The following is a 21,276-nucleotide window of genomic DNA, read 5'->3' as shown; positions in this document are numbered from 1 at the left end:
TATGTTGACATCGCTTTTGTAACAAAATCTGTTGTAATTCGTTTTATTCACTGATCTTGAGCGCTTAGCGCCGCATAGCGCTAAAACTGTCCATTTTTTAAAATTTTTTTACGGATATTTCATCCGGCACTTATAACCTTAAAAATTACAAAGTTTCAGCTAAATCCACCGAAAACCATTTTCCCACATACATTTAGTGCGGGGTCATTTAATATCTCCTAATTCGGACAAAATTCGAGGACAGTCAGGGAGATCTAGGATACTTTGGACGCATTACAGAAGACTGACTACATTCTTAAAGATTATAAGTTTCTTAAGACTTAAGTTAATAAGGTAACTAGGCCGAGACAGTGAGGACTATGCTGTCTGTAGCTAAATTGGTGAACGTGCGATCTCAGGCCGCTGCAAATAGGGTCGGTTGTAAACATTTACACGAGTGGAATAAGACATTCTGTGCAAGACAGCAACTCATAGTGAGAAACTACTACAATTTATTATGATGCCCTCTCAGGAGTCGTGATGCTTTATTTATTTCTCAACGAGCCTTGGAGATGCAAAAATGAACGCTAGATTGACTCTGAGGAAAACGTATGAGAATATGATCAACTTAAATTGATCCAAATCATAACCCCAGCAGGGACCGTCCATGAATTACGTAAGGATAATTTATGAAATTCTAGACCTTCCCCGTTTTGTAGGGACTACTAAGATTTTAGTGACTACTTTCCCATATTACACACAATTTTATATTTTTTACTCAATATATTGACATTATATAAATTATTTTGACTGTAAACGAGATTTCAGAAGATTTCCAATGATTTTATAGGATTATAACAGATTTCGAGGCATCTCAAGATATTTCAAAGGACAAAAAGTATTCAAAAAGGATTTTTATTAATTTTAAAGAATCCAAAACAATTTCAGCAGACTACAAAGGATTTTCAGAAATACCTAAGTATTTTCGCGAATTTTAGAGGATATCGCGGGATTTTAATGGGACTTCAAAGATTTGAACGGATTTGAAGAAGTGTCATAAGATTTAAAGAGGTTTCGACGATCTCGAAGGATTTTAAGAAATTTCAAAAGATTCCAAAGTATACAGGGGAATAAGTTGACTGGGTTACATAATTTTTCGTTTAAATTATGAAAACTGATTCGTTGTGAAATTGTGAAGGCATCATATGAAAACAAAAAAATCGCCTTCACAATCAAAGTGGAAAATTAACATTTGATGATTTGCTAAATTGATATTTTATAAAAATTGTTTCTTTGCGCTAACAATTAGAATTTCTGCATTATTAGGATAGTTTTACCATTTTTTTTCGTTTATGCACAAATTTTATGGGTTTTCCTATGATTTCAAAACATTTCAAAACATTTCACGGAATCTCAACGAATTAAAAAAAAATGTCTACAGTTTTTGAAGGATTCTAAGGGATTTTCGAGGCAGAATAATCGGTTTGAGGCATTTTAAGAGATTGTGTATGATATCGATGGGATTTCAAGGAGTTCTTCGAATTCCACATAATTAAACAAATTTTTCCTGGACTCACAATGTTTTCAAACACGGAATTTCAAAGGATTGTAAGTAATTTACGTTTTAATTAGGATAGGGTGGAATTAGAGTACCTACCATGTTTACATTGCAATTTTTTTATTTACTAGTCTAAATCGACATACTTTTAAACTTTAGCTATGTTATTTAGACATAAGGACTTTTTCGAAATATCATTTTTTGATAAAATAATTTTTTTAGATTTAATAAAATCGTAGTTAAAATTTATAAAAATTTGCATGTACAATTTTTTTCAATCCTATAGCATTCACATTTTTTTTAATATTATCATTCAAAGCAAAAAAGAAGTGTAATTTCTTCCTGATTGTTCGAATTTTCAGCAAAAAATGTATCATACTGTTATATCGCGAGCTTCAATTACAATTTTCTCGCGGAACAGTTTCATTTTTTGGATCAAACCTTTTATATTCTCATTCAGCATTCTCATATATCGGGAGCAAGTTTTTTTTTCATAAAAAATAAAAAATTCGATTTTTAATCGCTATTCAAAACTGATTTTAAAAACCCATGAAACTTCAATCTTAAAATTCTCGGTCTTTTTGCTCGGAATTAACTAAATTTTTTATAACAAACTTTGTTTATTCGTATGCAGAAACTTTATATCTCGGGCGAATGTTATTAATTTTTTTAACTAAAAATGAAATTTTTTATCACTATCGACAATCCTTCAGCAGAATATTGATTTCAAAATTCTAGGCCTGTTACTGTTTCCAGATTGTTTCCGGCACAATTTTTTTTTTCATTTCCAGACCCGACACAGTCCCATTCTCGGAAAATTAGAGAGCTTTAAAGGGGATAAAAACTTAATTTAAGGGCATGTGATACTTAGAAAATTATCGATTTTATCATTTTTAGGTTCCCCCGGCTTTTTCTCTAGAATAATAAATATTTTGTCTTAAAAAATTGGGACATGGTAGCGAACATGCTAACGGCCGTACCAGTGCACTTTTTTGTGGGTTAATTTAAAAAATTTTAATTTTGATAAATTTTATTAATTTTGGTGGCACTTAGGAATTGGCATCGATTTTATCAGTATTAGATTCCCTCGGCCTTTTTCCTACAATAATAATGATTTTGTCTTCAAAATCTAGCGAGCGATAGCGAACATGCGAACGGACGTACCCGCACTCTTCTTTTGTGCATTAATTGAAAAAAAAATGAATTTTGCTAAATTTGTTGTGTGTATATTTTGAGGTTATGTGTGTTACAATTCTCTCCCATAATTACTTATTGAGTGTTACCGACAGCATTGCTATGATAGAGACCTACATTATCGGAAAGACAGAGAGCTAAACAACTATTCTAACCTCAAAATAGTGTACATGCATAAAATTTCTATTCAGCGCAATAATTTTTTTGGGTTATTATTCCTCAACAAAGAGTCCGGGGATGTCCGTTATGATATTTTATAGCATTTCCGAATTCCGTTTTAAAAAATTTTCATTTTTGTGAAAAAAGCCAGGGGAACTGTACTCGGGTTACCACACGATGAATTATCACATGTCTTTAACTTAAAATTTGATTCAAGTTACAATGAATTAAAAATTTTGAACCTCAATACGTACGTGAAATTTCATTTTCATCTGAAATATTTCCGACTATAATTATTTTTAAATTAGAAAACTTCATCGATCTACCCCGAATACTTTAAGCTGGAAGTATTTAAAAAAATATTTATTTCTTTTTCTTTCACCTTTCATTTTTTAATATTGCTAATTAATGCAAGTTTTTTTCGACATTTAAATAATTTCAACTTTTATTCCTTTTATATGTTCAATTTTTCAGAATGTATAGTTACAAAAATCGTTTAATTACACGGAGAAAAAGATATCACACAATGATATCGCAAAACCTCTATATTGCAAGAAAGCGCAATATGATAACGTACAATCAGGTGCCGGAGCTTTTTACGATATTAAAATGCACTAATATCACAGAATAAAATGAAGATAGATTTTGTTGCTGTCGTCTGCTACAGCGACCTTAGCAGCAATGAGAAAAAGGCAGAGTATGAGTGAGTTCGAGCTATAAATCGGGACACCAGATTTAAAACAATCACAAAAAAGTACAAATTTACTGCAGGTAAAACCTGCAACAGTTAATGATTAAACACATTTCGGCGAAATTTTCACTGAGGTTAGGAAATCATTTAGCAAAAGCGCAAAATGTAACTGACAGATGGAAATCCCTATTTCTCTCAAATTTAATGAAGTTAAACGAAGCTGGATAGCGCTGGCGTCCTAATTGTCGCTACACCTCCAATAAAATGGAACCATTATAAGATTAAAGATTATCCAGGCAAGGTTAAAAATCGAAAATTATCTTCGATTCATGTAAAGTTTATCTGGCAAGGTTAATTTTTGCTCCGGTGAATCTTTCACCTGGAATGGGTATATATGCGGTGTATAATGTAAAAACTTGCAATGTACCATATCACGATTTTGCGCTATTATAATGCGATAATTGCGATATATAGTGCAGGAATTACGGTATATATTGTAATTCATGCGATATAGTTTTCTCAGTGTAGCAAGCGTTTTTAAATTGATCACTTATTAAGGCTTTTCTTTTGATGATTTTTTTTTATATTTTTAAGTCTTGAATGTGTTTAAGTAAAATAGCTTATTTGAAAAAGCTCTCAATTTGAAAGTGTTAAGCTTTACAAATTTCTGTAATAAAATTGATTGACAATTAAGACTTTCATTTACAAATTTTCTGGTAAGTCTCATACAAAATCTGGTAAGTTTTATACAATTATTGTTCATCTGATTTTTTTTAAACAGACTATTCTATTTATCGCACCCAACAGGCAAACTTTTGACAAATATTTCAAATAACAGTTGTAACTTTCATCCACTTACATATTTTTTTCAACGAGATGTTGGAAAGGGATAGGGGTTTAACGAACATTATTTCTGTGACCAGTCACATGAATTAAAAGTTATTAATTTTAAGGCTTAAATTCGAAATTTATAAAAAAATAATTAATTTGCTAGGCTCCCAGTAAATCAGAAAATATGTGAAAAGTGGACTCGATCTGTTATACTTTTTCGGGAATAATATATCTAATTAAAATATGAAAAAAAATCTAATTGGCTTTAACGTTTCTAAGACCTTTTAAACAGTTTTCCATACCTTTTCTAGATCTCCCAACTTAAGCCCAGTTAAATTCTCAAGCACGTTTTTGCAAACTAACAATTTCTAAATTATTTCCATCTCTCTAAATATGAATTAGTGAAAATAAGGTCACTAATTTACTTGAGTAATTTTTTTTTACTAATTATTATAAATTCCAAATCACTAAAAATGCGTGCGAAGAAGCCGAGCCAGAGTTTCCAATTAACTTGAGTAATCGCAATTAATGGAGGTACGTGAACGAAGAGGCGGCGGATGTGTATTAGCCGGTAGGTGGATATGCATCCGTCTACGCTAGTCGTTAGATGCGTACGTAATCGCGAAACTGTAAAGATATAGTCTCTTATTCATTCACTCATCGAGTATAGACTTATAGTCTTGCAGAGAATACACGTAAAGAAATAGTTTGGTTGCTCTCACTGAACTATGGTTGGCTCTATTTCGGTTACCTGAACCGGACGATGGTTTGTGGCAACCGAACTGGTATGACTGTCACAACTCAAGCTGTCTGGCTATAACAGTTCGGTTGCACGAACTTTGCAGTTCGATTACGGCTCACTGAGCTACGCATGCGCACTAGTCTGCACTGATAATTAAGATGCACTACATAAAATTAAATTATACATATATGTTTCATAAAATTTCAGAAGCGTCTGTTGAAGGTAAATGGAAGTGCAATGGATTTTTTTAAACTACATTCTACAGTGTACAGTGAGGAGGAATGTCATACAAGGAACTACATTTATTCCTTTTATTCAGTGACATTGATGATAAATAAATAAATAATACTGTAGGCTCTCGCACAGGAGTCAGTGAAGTTGGGACTTCATATGTTTTAATGATTTGATTCCTACTTGAGTTTTATTCTCAACGGAATTAAATATCTTTCTAATGCTTTATATTTTTCACAAGAGAGAAGATTGACAAATGACAACTTTGAAATCTCCAAGATTCGTCAGTTTTAAGCGTATTCTGCAAATATGTGTGTAATTTTGCAGCTCCGCACCCAATCCCATAGGGATGTTAGTAAGGAGGAGAGAAGGAGTCAATTGACGTAAGCAAACAGTTAGCTTGCTGTAAACCAACTGCGCTATTACTACAATCGAACTTTCAGGTTACTTTAACCTAACAGTTAAGCTTTCTTAAAAATGATAAAAAATTATTTAATTGTTTTAAAGATCATCCATTCATCAGCTTACGATTGCATATCGTCCCAATATTATTTATAATTACGAAAATATAATTTTCAAACTATTTGTTTAATTTTAACATCCACTATTTCTATAATCTAAAGATATAACAAAAAAGGTATTTAAATAATAAATATTAAATGATTGCGAGTATTTTGACTAAGGGGGACCGAACCTACATATCTATACCTAAATCTATCACCTAGCAGTCGAGAGTGCTAACCACCGCGCTAAACCGACTAGTTAAAACTTGGTGAAAAAGCCATCCTCATAAGCTAAAGATCAGAAAAGTTAAAGTACCAAATTTTGATCTCTCTTTTTCTAATTATTTATTATTATACGACGTTATGTAAATGTAAAATACACGAACTTCTAACAGGAATATCAATAAAATAATTATTAAATAAATCATTTAAATCGACTACAATTTTCCTTCGTGTCATATTTTATTTTTTCGCGTTTTAGACCATTTTAAAAGTTCTGATAATAACATTTAATGAGCATTTAAAATTTGTATCGACGGAACTTAGAAATTTTATCACGTTGCGCGAAAATTTTTTTAATAACAATTTTCTTCAAACCTTCGTGGAACTTTTTGCTTTTTAGGTGTTTTAGACTATTCTACAACGATTAAGACATACATCCAATGTAATTTTTTTCTGAACATTTAAAATTTTTCGTGGAGGTTGAACTTAGAATATTTGTAGACGTGTTTTTTCTTTAAGTCTATTTTTGTACTACTGGCATAATGCCGCTCCGGTCGTGAAGCCAACGCTCTGCCAGTACTGGGTGAACCACCGGCTGTCTGTACTGGTGGACAGTACTGGGCCAGTACTGCGCCGGTGGTGAACTCCAGCACACTACCGACATTTCCACCTAGGAAACGTCAGGTGTGTAGGTTAGACGTAAGTAATTTTTTGTTTTCAGTTGAAATATTATCTTTGTTTCAATTTCAATATATACTTAATTTCATTCCATATATGTATATATGAATTTCAGACCGTGTCTACTTTTGTTTTCTGTGCACACCAACGATATTGAAAAAATATTTCAAATTGAGATTCACAGAATAATTTACTAGGAATATTATTATTGATTAATCACATTTTTTAATTCTTGAATAAGGATATTATATATACCTGAAATCAAATTTTTTGACGTCTGAATATCATGCCAATGAAAGAGGAATAATTTCGTCGACGGTTTGAAAATTATAACTGATGTGATAGTTTACCTTGAATATATAAAGATTAAAAAGGACTAATTGAAATAAAAACAAATAGAATAGCATAATTTGTTCTGAAATGTTTGTACTTTTCCAAAACTTGGATTCGAATAAATTTTAAGTGACTTTTAACAGTCATAAAGACAGTGAAACTTATATTTTAGGGTATTATCATATGACAGATTTTCTATAAAGGTTTATTACTTTTCACCCTAATCTTTATCAAGTTTCAAAAAATGTCCATAGGTAACCAAATTGATCGAGTTGGTGAAGACCCCGGGTTGAAATTATATCTTGGTTCTTAAGAGGCCCTGTCTAGATTTCCTATTTTCTATCGAGGCCCTAAAGTGGCAATCTATCGAGGGCGCAAGCGAAAGCGTCACGCTCAGCTATCGAGGTCATCAGTAGGCAACCCAATGAGGGCCTATTAATAGGGTCTTTATAGAATCTAGATAGTCCCTCACACACTATTATTCAAAGCATATGCTATTGTTTTTTATTTTGTTGATTAAAATAAAATATTATTAAAATATTTAAAAATTGATCATGCTTTAAATTCTGAAGTGTGATACTATGGTTGCAGTAGTATTAAAGTTTAACCAGCATATTGCCATAACCTATTACCAGAAATTTTTGATTCAAAGAAGGAAAATATTAATCCAATTGTAAAATACATTTTCTTTGCAAAAGTTTATAATCTACAGATTTTAACACCTTTTTGTAGCTTCTTACAAACACTCCTCCGTTTTCTCGCATTTTTATTCACATTCGATTATTAACTATACTCCGCACGTTATTCTAAAACTAAACTTATTGTTAAATTTGACTAGAGAAGACTTATTACTAATAACTAAAGACAAGCGTAGTTTATTAAAATATCCGCAAGCGCCGAGAATCGAACGCACGCACCGCAGACTTATAAGTCGAGCGCCTAATCCCCATAACTACGATGCCACACTGAGTGCAGTATCATAAATGCCTGACGGCATTCATCCGATACTTTAGAAATGAGGAAAAAAGGTTTTGGAATCTCGATTTGTTATATATGGTTTTTAAACGTACTTACGTACCTTCAATTTAAATCGATCTGTAAGAAAAACTCTTTTCAAATTTTTAAGACACCAAATGTTTTTAATTTGTTCAGAAAAAAATGAAAATTTTCTAAGTTTGCATCGCGGTAATTTTGTTAATTTGTTCTTTTTTAAATTTTAGTATAATTAAGCATAAGAACAGTATTGTACTTTTTTGCACTCACAGCAGTATTACCCGTTTTAACTGTCGAGGGCTTTACAAGTTATTTCTTAAATATATCTTTATGAATAACATTTTTTATTTAGTTTAATTAAAAAATATAGTGCTAAAAAGTGAGTATATAAATAATGTAAAACAAATAGCATACGACAATAATTCTTCCAGCTAGGAAATCTGGCTGCGGCCTCGTTAGAGCCAATATTTAGTTTAGGCATAAAGAGGCAATTTCTACCCGGGACTGGGCATACAATCTAGCTAATTCAATAGTATGAAAAATCCATGAATCGCGGATACAGTTGGCTATTTCAAAAACAACAATGACTTTTTTTAAATTAAATACATTTTAGTTCTGTGAATTTTATTTTTCTATCATTCTTCTGTGTAATTTATCAATTTTTTCTATTTTTAGGTAAAAATTCTATAATAGGATATAAAACATTATTATATTTATATTGAAAAAATACAGAATGCCTCATACTAAACTCTTGTAATGCATCTTGTACGACCGAGACGGATAACAAACCCTACGACATTTCTGGTATCACATCATATCGCATCAAGCAGTGATGCATGTAGATATATTATATTTATTCGTTATTTACAACGTACTCACAAATGTGCAATATAGTGCGCGAATTTTGAAAACGCTGATTTCTTACATAAAATGCCTTAAATTTTCTTACATTTGTAATTAGTTATGTATTATCATCTCACGTGTATAATTTCTTTCGTTATAAACAATTATATCAACAAATTTCAGCAATGTTTTTTTTTCTCTACGCTTTTATCTCACATTTCCCATTAATATAATTAAAACTATTGAAAAATATGGTTATCAACCATGAAAAATTGTTAAGAGGGAATATATTTAATTGTTTATAATAAATCAACGAAACGAATGCCCTAACGAACGTTTGTTCGTGGAAATTTTCGTTTGTTCAATAAGTTCTATTATCGGAAGCAAGTTAATACTGACATTCAATAAGGATTCTTAGCTAATAATAAAATTAACAGTTGTTATAATCAATGTATTAAATAAATACGCCACTGTACATTTTTTTGGATAAGTGCTTTATTACTCTGTTTAATAGCACCTCAGCATTCACAATGCAAAAAAAAGTTTTGCGAATATTTAACCAATATTGTTTTAAATAACAAAAAGTATAAACAAATGGCACTAGTTAATATTTCTATGTGGAAAAATGTTTCTCAGAAAATTTAATATTAAACATTTTGTTTTCAGTAAGAAATGTTTATTTTATTTATTTAGTTGCAGGTAGTTTAATCTCGGGTTTAATTTTAACTATTCCGAGAACTATTAACTGTTTTTAACGACAACAATTGTTAAAAAAAATACAAGTCTTTAAAAACGCCGTAATACCTGCGTAATATTGGTGTAATAATAAGTAAGCGGGTTTTAGACGAGTGACTTCTCCCTCTCCCCAAAGTCTCAAAGCATTAAAATTCGCAAAAAATGATCACAAATGGCAAAGTTCAACTCGAGATGAAAAAATCGGATGAAATGTCATTTATTGGACACATTATATCCCACAACACAGACCATTTTTAGAGTATATTGCTAAAATCAAATTTATATATTTTTATCAAACAAGAACATTTAATCAATTTAAGTACTGCCAGAAAAATTCAGAGCATATTTTGTGGTTTACTCGTTAAAAAAAGGAACTCTGAAGGGATTCCATGTAACTTGTTCAAGGGTTAGGAAAACTCTTTAAAAAGGGATGCCAGACGTGAGTCACGCATATTCCCCAGCAACAGAGAAAACAAGGGGAATTCCCATGAAACCTCCCTTCGCCACTTTTTTGTGTCTTGGCGGATTCCATTAAGTCTGAAGCTCTGAATAGCCCCTGACTAAGCTAAACTCAGAGTATGTACGAAAGGAATAATGACTCTTTTAGCGCGTTTATGCATGTACGGATTTTTTTCGTGACATTTTCCTTGCCAGGAAAGCGCTCTCAATTAGCAATACGTTAGCCCTCTGACTCAAATTTTCACAACTTCAGCGAATAAAGATAAAATAATTCAAATGATCAAATTATGTGGCTTTTCTTTTGGAATAACGGAGTGGTCATTAAAATACAACAACGAACATTCCCGGTCTCCCAGTTTCCCGATCCAGGGCCTTCCTAAAGAATTGAAGTTTTCTTTTCCAAATTCGTAATTGTTTTCAAATCTTCAAAATCTCCACAAAAAGTAGAAAAATGACATTGAATGTAAAGAGGACAAGTAAACATGGACTTTCTCTTTTGGAGTTTCTCACGACGCGATGGCAACATTGACGAATGGAGTACATCGTGCAGTCGTTTTCTATAGAAGGAGAAAAGTATGAGAGACTGTGCAATTCAGTATCAAGTTGGTATCTATGCTGCAAAATCGTACCATCGAAATGTAAACTAGTCGACTGCATGCATAATGCTGTATGTATTGGGGTAAGCCTAATTAGTTTGTCAGGTAAACTACCAAAGCAATTGCTTTTAAAAGATAAGAAATTTTGAGCACATACCTAATAAAACTTTATGCTGATGTTCAAAACAAAAATGTTATCTCCTCTTTTATAGCGGTACAATATTTATTTATTTAAATCTCACCGGCTTTGATTCACATGAGAGACTTAATTTACTGATGTTAAATTATTTGATTTTTTCACATTCAACTAATCAGCTTTAATCAAATGTTACTTTATTATATAATTTAGCAAATTGTTATATTCCATTTTTTTTTATTTTGTTTCAGTCTCAGTGATCACTATTATTCGTAAGCGCAACAAAGTTATTGTCAGTCGTCTCACGCAGATACATGGAGGTTCATTTCGGTCGAGCTTTTACCACTGAAAACAAACTTTATGGTGCCTAACTTCCCAGACGAAGCTATTAAATAGAGTTGGGTGATCCACCACGAAATTGAATTTATTAATCAAATCAACGATTCAATACAAAATTGGTGTTGTGGAAATTAGTATTAAATTCAGGAATATACCAGATTTATCAACAATCAACATACCTTTGCAAGGGACCAAGAAAAATAATTGATTTTAATTCATGCAATAATTGTGAATCTCGGGTTGACTTTTATGTATCCCTTTTCTATGCATTAAATTAAAATTCTGCAGGAGTAATTACGCGTTGCAATTTACATCTAATACATAAGCGTTAAATTGATAATTACTAGTTCCTACACAGCTTTGCGATGATCAATTTAAGTACTAATTAAAAAGGAAACTGATGCTATAATTTGAAATTGCATGCTATTTGCAAAACTTATAGAATGTAAAATTAACTATCTCTAAACTCCCGCCTTCGCCAATTGTGTTATCACGTAAAATTAATCGTTTTTATTCATTTAAATATACGATAAAGTCGACAAGCTTAGAAACAAATTATTCATTCGTTAGAAACGTTTCTTAAGTGATGAATAATTATGAGATTTTCATTATTCGTGCTAGGAAAATGTTCTTCTTTGCCTAGAGAAGATTGATTAGTTTCTAATAAAGTTAACATTTTTAAATGCTTATCTGGCACTTATTTTCAAAACTTGTTCGTAATCTTGTAGAATTTTTTTATCTTGTCTATAAGATGCAATTTTTGAAGGTCGCATTTTTTACAGAAAATAAGCGTAAACAAAAGTGTAAATGGCAAAAAATACTTTTAATTTTGATTTAAAAATATTTTATTGAAATTTCGTAATGATCAATTAACTTTAATGTCAAATCCTGGATCCGAAAATCAGGTTTTCACGATGGCGTCTGTCTGTCCGTCCGTCCGTAAACACGATAACTCTCGAAAAAATGAACGAATCAAATCCATCTTTGGCACACTTTTTCTAGGTCCTAAAACAAAAGGACAAGTTCGTGAGCCAGCCATTTTTGATAAAAATTCAAAAAGTGAGCGCATTTTGAAAATTTTTGAGACCACTTTTTTCTGAATTTGAAAATTCTATGTACGGATATTACTAGTATTGAAAAGAACAAACAATTTATCCTTATGACTTTTTTCGATAAAAAAAATTCTCAGAATTATAGCGTTTTCAAAATTTTTTTAATCAACCGAAAATCAAAATTTGAACCCGAAAAACGCACGATATGAAAAAAAGTCAAGAGAAGAAAAATATTTCTTTTTGAAATCCCTACAAGATTATCATAAACAATTTTTGGATTTTCTTTAAAAATCGAAAATTCAAATTTTGATTGCACAAAAAATACTGGATAATAAAAAATTGCATTTTGTGGACAAACTATGTAGGATACAAAAAAAGATGAATTAACAAAAATGGTTATCCCAAAAAAGATCTACAATATCGTTAAGAATCACTTCTTGATAGGACGCGTACTTTTTTTTTATTCGTGAAAAATAACTTTGAAAAAGGAAAATAAAAAAAAATGTGTGGAAAAACGACGAAAGTTACGAGAACAAAAATCCAAGAAAACCTGTTTACAAATGTCTGTCGGAAATCGAGCGCGCAGCGCGAGTATCATGATGAGAATGTGTACCTAAAAGCCTACAGAGCTTTGGGAAACTTAATCTTTAACTACACTTAATTAAGTAGACAATTCAGAATATGATGACGCATATAAATACTGCCATCTAAAAGAGATCTTTTGATAACGTTTTTTTCAAGCATTCCAAATGTAAAGAATAAATATCCGAGCGCGAAGCGCGAGGTAACCTATTATCGAGCGCGAAGCGCGAGGTAACCTATTATCGAGCGCGAAGCGCGAGATTCAACCGTCGCGCGCCCTAGGCGGGCAGATTTTTTATTTTGAGGTCTTCAAATGAAGAAGTAATGAAAATTGAACGAATTTCAATATTGTAAATCTCATTTTAAATTGTTCAAGATTCAACCATCGAAATTGTCTCAATTTTGAATCTAGTTTATTCAATGTTTTAACGTTTTCAATTGAATTACATTGAACTTTAAAGGTTTTCAATTGGGATGAATACAGTTTTAAAAAATTCAAATTTTATGTCATACAGTTTTAAAATGCTTCAATTAAAACCTCTACAATTTTAAGGACTTCTAATTTGAAACTGTCCAATCATCAAAAATGCAATATCCTGTGAGTATATGCGCGATTTTGAACGCAGTGAATTTATCATTGCTCAAGTAATAAAAAAGCTTTAATTTTTACGAACTGCCAAATAAACGGGAAATTCCATAACCATAGACATTGCCTGATTTTTAAACAAATTTTAAAGTCTTCAATTGAAAATTATTTAAGAATGAAGAATTTCAATTGAAAATGGTTTCAAAAGCCGTTTAAATTTACATTTGTTTAATTGAAAACGCTGCTAATTTAAAATAACTTGCTGACAGGCTTAAATTCAAAATGGTACATTTTCCAATTATGAATGACGTTCCAAATAATAAAAAAATATATAAACCTAAAAATTAAATTTTTCAAGTTTAAGCCTTAAAAATTAAGCAATTTTACAATGAATTAAAAACTCAACAATTGTAAATTCTTCAAACTGTTAAATTTGACATGGAAATGGTAGCCATTTTAAAGAATTACAAAATACGAATTCAGCCAATTGCATATTATTTTATGTGATATCAAGTCACATTTAAGCTCGTAAGGTCATCATTGAGAACAAAATAGTCTGACTTTTGAATTTTATTTTGTCAAGCTTATTAATTTTTCCAATATTATGTTTTTCTTTGAAGAAAAAGAGAAATAAAAGCGTTATGTAACAGAATGAAAGTACATATACTTAACGAACAAAAAAATTTTATTTATGACTCAGCCCAATTGTTATTAATTATATTATCATAAATTGAAAATAACTATTTTTATAAATATATTTTTATAATATATTTATCTTGCAGATAGTTCAATAGAAGAAAAAAGAAAGAAAATAGAGATAACATAATTAATTATAATATAATTATGTAATTACATATTACTGTATATATTTTCAATTATAGGTTCCAGGCTCAAGTGGACGGACTAATAAATATGTATAAAAATTTAATGAATAAATCGAAAATTTCTTTACCAAAAATCAGTTGAAGTTTTAGTTTTATAAAATATTTAAGCTATAGATATACCAATCAGGAGCTCGTGCGTGCTAGGGAGTCTAACGTAGTGTTATTGAAGCAAGCGCTACAGCGGTCACTACACTACATTGTGCTCCCGCTCACGCACGCACGACTGTTTATACCGTGCCCCTGATGGGTCCGTCTTAACTATTTTATCACTCGAAAACTAAAACTTCAAATGATTTTTGCAAAAGGAATTTTCAATTTATTTTTTCTATTTTTATACAGCCATGTAAGTTCGGACACTTGGGACTGGGACACGTTGTTGCTTTTTTCATGAATCTTTTTAGTGCTACTTATCATCAAAAGTAATTCATACTATTGATTATAATTAATAATAAATAATAACATACTGAGGGCGGCGGCCCTCGGAAAAGAGTAGGAGTGCATTCTATAATTTAATGTGATTAATAATCAATAATGCTAAAATTCAACATTTTCTCCCGACTGTTGTCTAATTCTGCTTCTGCGCCCCCTAGTCTGTTTTTATTATTAGTTCTTAATTGTAATCAGTAACATAATATAATAAAAAAACGCTTATCCAGGCATAAAATAGCTATAGCTTACTATTTATTCCATAATTTGTCAATAAAAATAATGATTGAGGGCACACTTCCTTGACGAAACATTATACCATTGAGCTACCTGTAACTTGGTTTAGTAGAAAAAAATAATGTTTTGCATCGAAAAATGCTAAATTTAATATTTGTTTATGATATTGTTAATAAAAATGACAATTGCGAGTTAATTGTAAACTTGATTGGCGGATCATTACACCATTGTTGATACAACCAAATATTTGGGTAGATCCAAACAAATATTTTGTTTGAATCAACAACCGTCGTATCAACGGCCATACCTACAAAATGTATGGAAAAAGCCCTTCTGATTGATTAAAAGTTTTGATAAGCATTACGTGTAGCACCAGAAAACCGAACTTTAACCAAATCTGACAGGGAGACTTTTGCCACACATTTGTTTGGGGTTCTTTCATCAATTATGGATTTTTAGGTTATATTGCCTGCACCGGGGAACTAAACTACACCTTGCGAACTAAAGTTTGTACTAAACTAACATTCATGACGCACGATGATCTTTTCGAAACTTTTCGGTGCGCAAACAGTCTACCAGCGTGGGCTGACTTTATCTGTTTCGGTATGTTTAGTGTAGTTAATGGAAGTATTTGGTTGAAACAACCAAATTATCTCGTTACTATAAACAAATAATTCTCTAATAAATTATATCTTTCGCTCAATACATTTATTTAGTTGAATCAACTAAACATGCTAAAATAAATAATTAATCTGAATTAATTTTTTTGTTGAATCAACTCAATATGTTCTCTAAGTGTACTACCTGCAACATAATTTTGTATAAATAATCATTTTTTCCGTTGAAAAATGCTAAATTCAATATTTGTTTCTGATATTGTTATTAGCGATAACAAATCATAACATTTAAGTATTTCTGGGTTTACAAACAATAATTTAGAATTGATCTGAAAGTGGTTTGATGAGCGAAAACCGTAATATGGACAAAATCAAAAAATTTACCATTTTTTCATTTAAATGTTTATAAATATATTAATTGTTTAGTCATGAATAATTGTTTATTATGAACATTACTTATGTGGGCGATTTAGAATTTTTTTTTAAAAACTTTTCTGGGGTTATCACCGCATCTAAGTAATTGTTTATAACAATTCGGTTAAATATCAAACAAAAGCTCATGTTCCTAAAATATATGTACTTTCATTTCGCTTTTTTCTTCTCAGGAAAAAAATCATAATTGTAAAATGTCTAATTTTGACGTTCTATTTGTTTAAATAATTAATTTCATAGAACTGATTTTAAAAAAAAACCAGATTAGTGATCTTCTTATGACTAATTAGGAGCATTTCTAATAAAAAAAGTTGTAATCTGTTAAGAAATGTTGGCTGTAGTTAATTACGATCAGTAAATTCCCAAACCAGCCCATTGTGCGGTGGCACACTCAGTGGATGATTAACAACTGACAAAACCTATCAGAAAGTCCTTTTGAGAAGTAAAAAAAGCAAACTTGAACAAAAACTACTATTTGGCGTATTTTGTCTGAGGTTGCGTTGGTGAATATAATATATAATATACATCAATATAATACTATAGATATAGAGTAAGTATAGGACTAGGGCATGGTAACCCAAGGGAGCGGCCGGCCGGCTTGTAGCAGACGGTTTCATCGATTGGCATTGCAGCTCCAGGGGTCGAGGGTAGTAGAAATTGGTAGGAAGGGTGGTTCCGTGAACACTGAACAACCTCTTTTTGCGCCTGTCTTCGTTAAAAAAAAATATCCGCTGGTTCAGGGTCATCGATCATGGCTAAGCCAATGTCGAGGACATCCTTATGATTTCAAGAGCGGCGAAAAATCGAAATATATAAATTCCGCATCTAAATGCGTCTCACGAACGCAAATTGATGCGTATAATTTATGAGGTCTACAAGTTCTCTTTTTGCCTATCTAAGTGAGGACACGTAAGCAACCCGAATGCTAACTGATGATGGACGACAGACGAGATTGTAAATTTATTATCGGCAGACATTTGTAAAAGTACAATTCTATAAAATATCGGATAAAATTCAAAAAGGCTTGGAAAAATATTTTATTTTTCAATTCTAACATCAAGCCAAACTCCAAGTAGAAGTGATTTTTCCAATGAAATTTTTATTTTTCATAGAATGAAAAATTAATAGACAGGGTTTTTAAATTTGGAGAGTGAAGAAGCTTTAGGTAAGTGCAGGGTCAGCTTAACCAATAGACTAATGTAAACTATAGCCTAGGGCTGCCATGTAATCGAGACGGGCGGTTTTTTGAAAATGTAAGTTTAGTGAAATGAGTTCAATGTGAATCAAGGGAAAGTCAGATGTGGAATTCTACGAAATATGGTTTCTTGTCATTTTCTTTAAATAAAAAATACAATTTCAGTGTTGCAATATGATAGCTGAATGCGTGACACTAATAATATTAATTTTATTATTTAATATTCTCCGGCGAGAAATATAGGTACAGGCCCGCTACTAAAGGGTGACCCGCAATTTATATCAAATAGGTACATTTTTTATTTCAAAAGCATTGAAGTTTTGAAGTAAACATTTGAAAGCATTCGGGCCTTTAAATTGAAATATACAATTTAAAAGTCATATGCATGTTTAAATAACTAAACCTAGTGACTTTCAAATTCAAAAGCTTTTGCAAATTTCAAAATCTTAAGCTTTCAAATTTACAAAATAGAGACATCAAAGTTATCTTCCAAATTTGGAAGATTTAAATAAAGAATAAAAAATGTTGAATTGATTCAATTTATAAAACTGAAAATGTAATGTCATCTTTTGACAGATTATTAATTAAATTTCAGTAGGAAATCGATGTCCTGAAACGTTTCATCATAAGCAAGAAATTTTTCATCTCTGACAGTCAACACCCCTCGTACACATGAATTCTATAAAATATTGACAGAAGGTGATGGAAAGGGCTCAGATGAATATAAAGACATTTAGATTTTGAAATACATTTTTGGCAACAGAAATAAATATTAAAATCTATATAGAATATATTTTCCGATATACTTCATGAATCATATAATAGTTAAATATTTGGAAGTAATTTTTTTGAATAAAATATAAACTAAAGAGTACATTAGTTTAAATTGTTTTCTAGGCACTTTAGTTGACTTATATTTTAATGAGACTATTATTTGATCTAATACTTCAGTGTTTAAATTACACAAATTTGTAATGAGGTAATCTTAACTATTTCTGTTTCTCATAAGACTACACATATCAGGAAATTACTGAGTAGATATTAATAATCATCTGCACGCTATAGATGAGGCTTATTTCATTACATGAAACATTTCCATTTGTTAATTTTACACAGGTGAAAAATTTATATATAGTTTATATATAGAGAAAAAAACACTGATATTTTTCCTTTGTTTTATACAGAAAAATGTATAAAACAAATTAAAAATATAATTCTCTTGACCACTATATGATAAACTATATCTAACTTTTTACCTGGGTACCCACTTGCATTTCAGCAATTTTAATATGGAATGTGTCACCGTTAGCTTAACGCACTTTGAAGAATCCCCTTAATTGATTTTAAAGTAGTTGGTTAAATTAGAAAAATGAATGACACTGTCATTTTACGAAAATAAATCTTTTAGTGCAATCTTAGTTTTTAGCTTTGAAGCTTGAACCATGTATGGAGTGGCAGATTTCATCTCAAGACAAATATTTCATACTTATTTTACTTTTCTTAAATGCTGTCAAATTTATATTATATTTAAAAATGTTCCAAAGCATAATATACTTAAATTAATTTTTGCAGAATGCGAATTCCATTTATATATTTTTTTCTAGTTAAATACAATTTTTTCCATTCTACTGAGAGTTTTACATTATATTTAGTATGTGAAATATCTTTTCGCTCGTTGGTATTTTAAATTCGCGATTGCACTCGCAAGTTTTTTATTTATGCACTTCTACATGTCAAGAAAAGCTTTTTGCATTCCACGCACGTTTTCAAATGCAGCTGTCAAAACCACGCCCTTACGTATAATTCTAGTGAAAGTATAAGCCCTTTCTGTTAATATTTTAAAAAGCAAATTTTAAAAGTTCCAAATGTGGAAAGCATCTATTAATCATTATAATCATTACTTTTTTCGTTCAGAATTCGAAGGATTAAGTACATTCGTTTTTTTCTTAGATACACATATTTTGTCAGTTAATGTATGACTCAGATAATGCGCACCTGCATTTTAAGAACTTTCTAACGAATGTGATTCATTTCGTCACGTACAGACGTAAAAAAAAAGAATCTCCGGAACAATGTGATTACTCGTCTTAACTTTATACGGGAAGTTGGAACAGGCAAATAATTTTAAAGAATACATTTTTTAATTATAATTAGAATATTAAAATGAATCAAGAAACTACTATTGGTTGATATAACTTGTTTGAACAACTGCAGTTAATAATAAAAAAATATAGTTTTTGGAAAGCTACGATAAATAAATGAGTATTATGTACACATTAAAATCCACTGATTGGTTTATAAATTTCATACAACAGCTATTATATAAAATGTATCACAAAAACTGGCGAAGTTGTACCTTATTAAGTTAAAATTTCAAAGAATCTTGTTTTAAAATGTTTAAATTACAAAATAAACTTGCAAATTTATTATAAAGGTCAATTTCATTTTTTTAAGTGTAAACAATTTAATCTGGAATGACTGAAGGTAATTATTTGGTATATTTTCACATAATTAATGACAAGCTGAAATAACCATTTCAAACGTTTGAAAATTAAATGTAAAATGTTGAAATCTTCCATTAGAATGATTAATTTTTTAATTCTTACACCTTCAATCATTAAAATATTTTTCTTATGCTGAATTCTTCATAGTTGAATTTTAGATACTTAATTTCGAAATTGTTTGATTACGAATCATTCAAGTACAAATTCTTCCAATTAAATCATTTTAGACTCAAAGCTGTCCGTTTTCGTTTTGAATTGAAAAATGTTTAACTATTAAGGTTTTTAAATTGAGATTTGTGAATTATGAACTTTGTAATTTTAAATCGCACAAGTTCAAATATTTCTTAAAAGATGCCATAAATACAAAAAAAAATAAGTTTAAGAGAATTTTGAAAGAGAGAAAAAATGACTCGTCCATAGCAGTAGGGTAGGGTTTATAATTTGAGCTATAGGAAAATTTAATTATTAAAAAAACACAGATATCATATATTCATCTATTTTTTAACTCTTCACTTAGTGTTTCTAAAATAAATACAAAAATAATCAAACAAAAAAACTGAATTTGCCCAAAACAAAGTATACTAATTAAAAACTTCTTTTTATAACTACTCAAAAAATTATTTGTCTGCAACAAGAATCCTTAAAATAATGAACCTGATATATCCTGGTGAAATTGAACATGTTAAAGATGTCAAATCAAGCAAGTATAAATATACAGTGTGTATAACCAGTAATCTCAACAAAAAACATCTATAAATTGCAGAAGAAACACAAAGGACTTCAAAGTTTGTATGCAAAGATTAGGATAAATCATTACGAGCAAGTTTGAATACTGGCCGCACCCTTCCAACGGCTGGAAATGGTTTTATATACATTTTTGATATATACATCGCACCTCAAACGGCCCTTTAAATTAGTTTATCCTTTGGAATACTTTTTATAACACCTTTCAATAATGCACTCCTGAATTTATAATTATTAAACTGAAACTCCTTTCAATGGGCTCAAAAAGATTTTAAAAAATCATCTTTCCTAAAAAACGTATTCGTTCCCCATGAGGAAAAATTCCTGGATGCAGGATCAGAGTTTTGCGTTTTTTCGCAAAGAATCAGAAAATCGAGATTGTACTTTGATAGTATTTAATAACTATACCGGCATTTGTGCATTTGTAAATATAGAAGACACTGACCTCAGTTGTTACTAGGGACGGTCACTGAAACACTCCGAACTGGACAGCACAGAATACTGAATACGCTTGTTTGCTTGGTTTGTGCAATCCGGCGAACGATGGAACGAACGGTTTCTCTGTTTCCCTTCCTTCTTTCGTTCTTGGCCGCTAGGGCTTTATGACCAATCAGAAAATGGCGTCTGCGTCGTTTCCCCTACCATAACTTGTCATGACTTTATCTGTGCCCCATGTGCCCAAATGTTGTCAGGACAGTGATCCCAGATCTGAAACGAGACGTGGTCCAATACTATGATACGTCTATGTCGTGTGAATATGGTAGGAGACGATATAAATGCCTGGGTTGCGCGCGC

At 30.8% G+C, this 21,276-nt stretch overlaps 1 protein-coding gene across 1 annotated transcript in view; it reads right to left on the bottom strand.

Annotated features, from left to right (window-relative positions):
• Positions 1–21,163, bottom strand: part of LOC117168011 (thymosin beta) — a 36,397-nt gene extending 15,234 nt beyond the window's left edge. Inside the window, exon 1 of the mRNA XM_033353325.1 lies at positions 20,927–21,163. The gene's annotated coding sequence lies outside the window, so the exon portion shown is untranslated. The remainder of the gene's footprint in view (positions 1–20,926) is intronic.
• Positions 21,164–21,276: the final 113 nt, after the last annotated feature.

The sequence above is a fragment of the Belonocnema kinseyi genome, chromosome 2, assembly GCF_010883055.1.
Source record: "Belonocnema kinseyi isolate 2016_QV_RU_SX_M_011 chromosome 2, B_treatae_v1, whole genome shotgun sequence".
NCBI lineage: Eukaryota > Metazoa > Arthropoda > Insecta > Hymenoptera > Cynipidae > Belonocnema > Belonocnema kinseyi.
The sequence above is the reverse complement of the archived record's forward strand: the minus strand, read 5'-3'. Positions and strand labels throughout refer to the sequence as shown.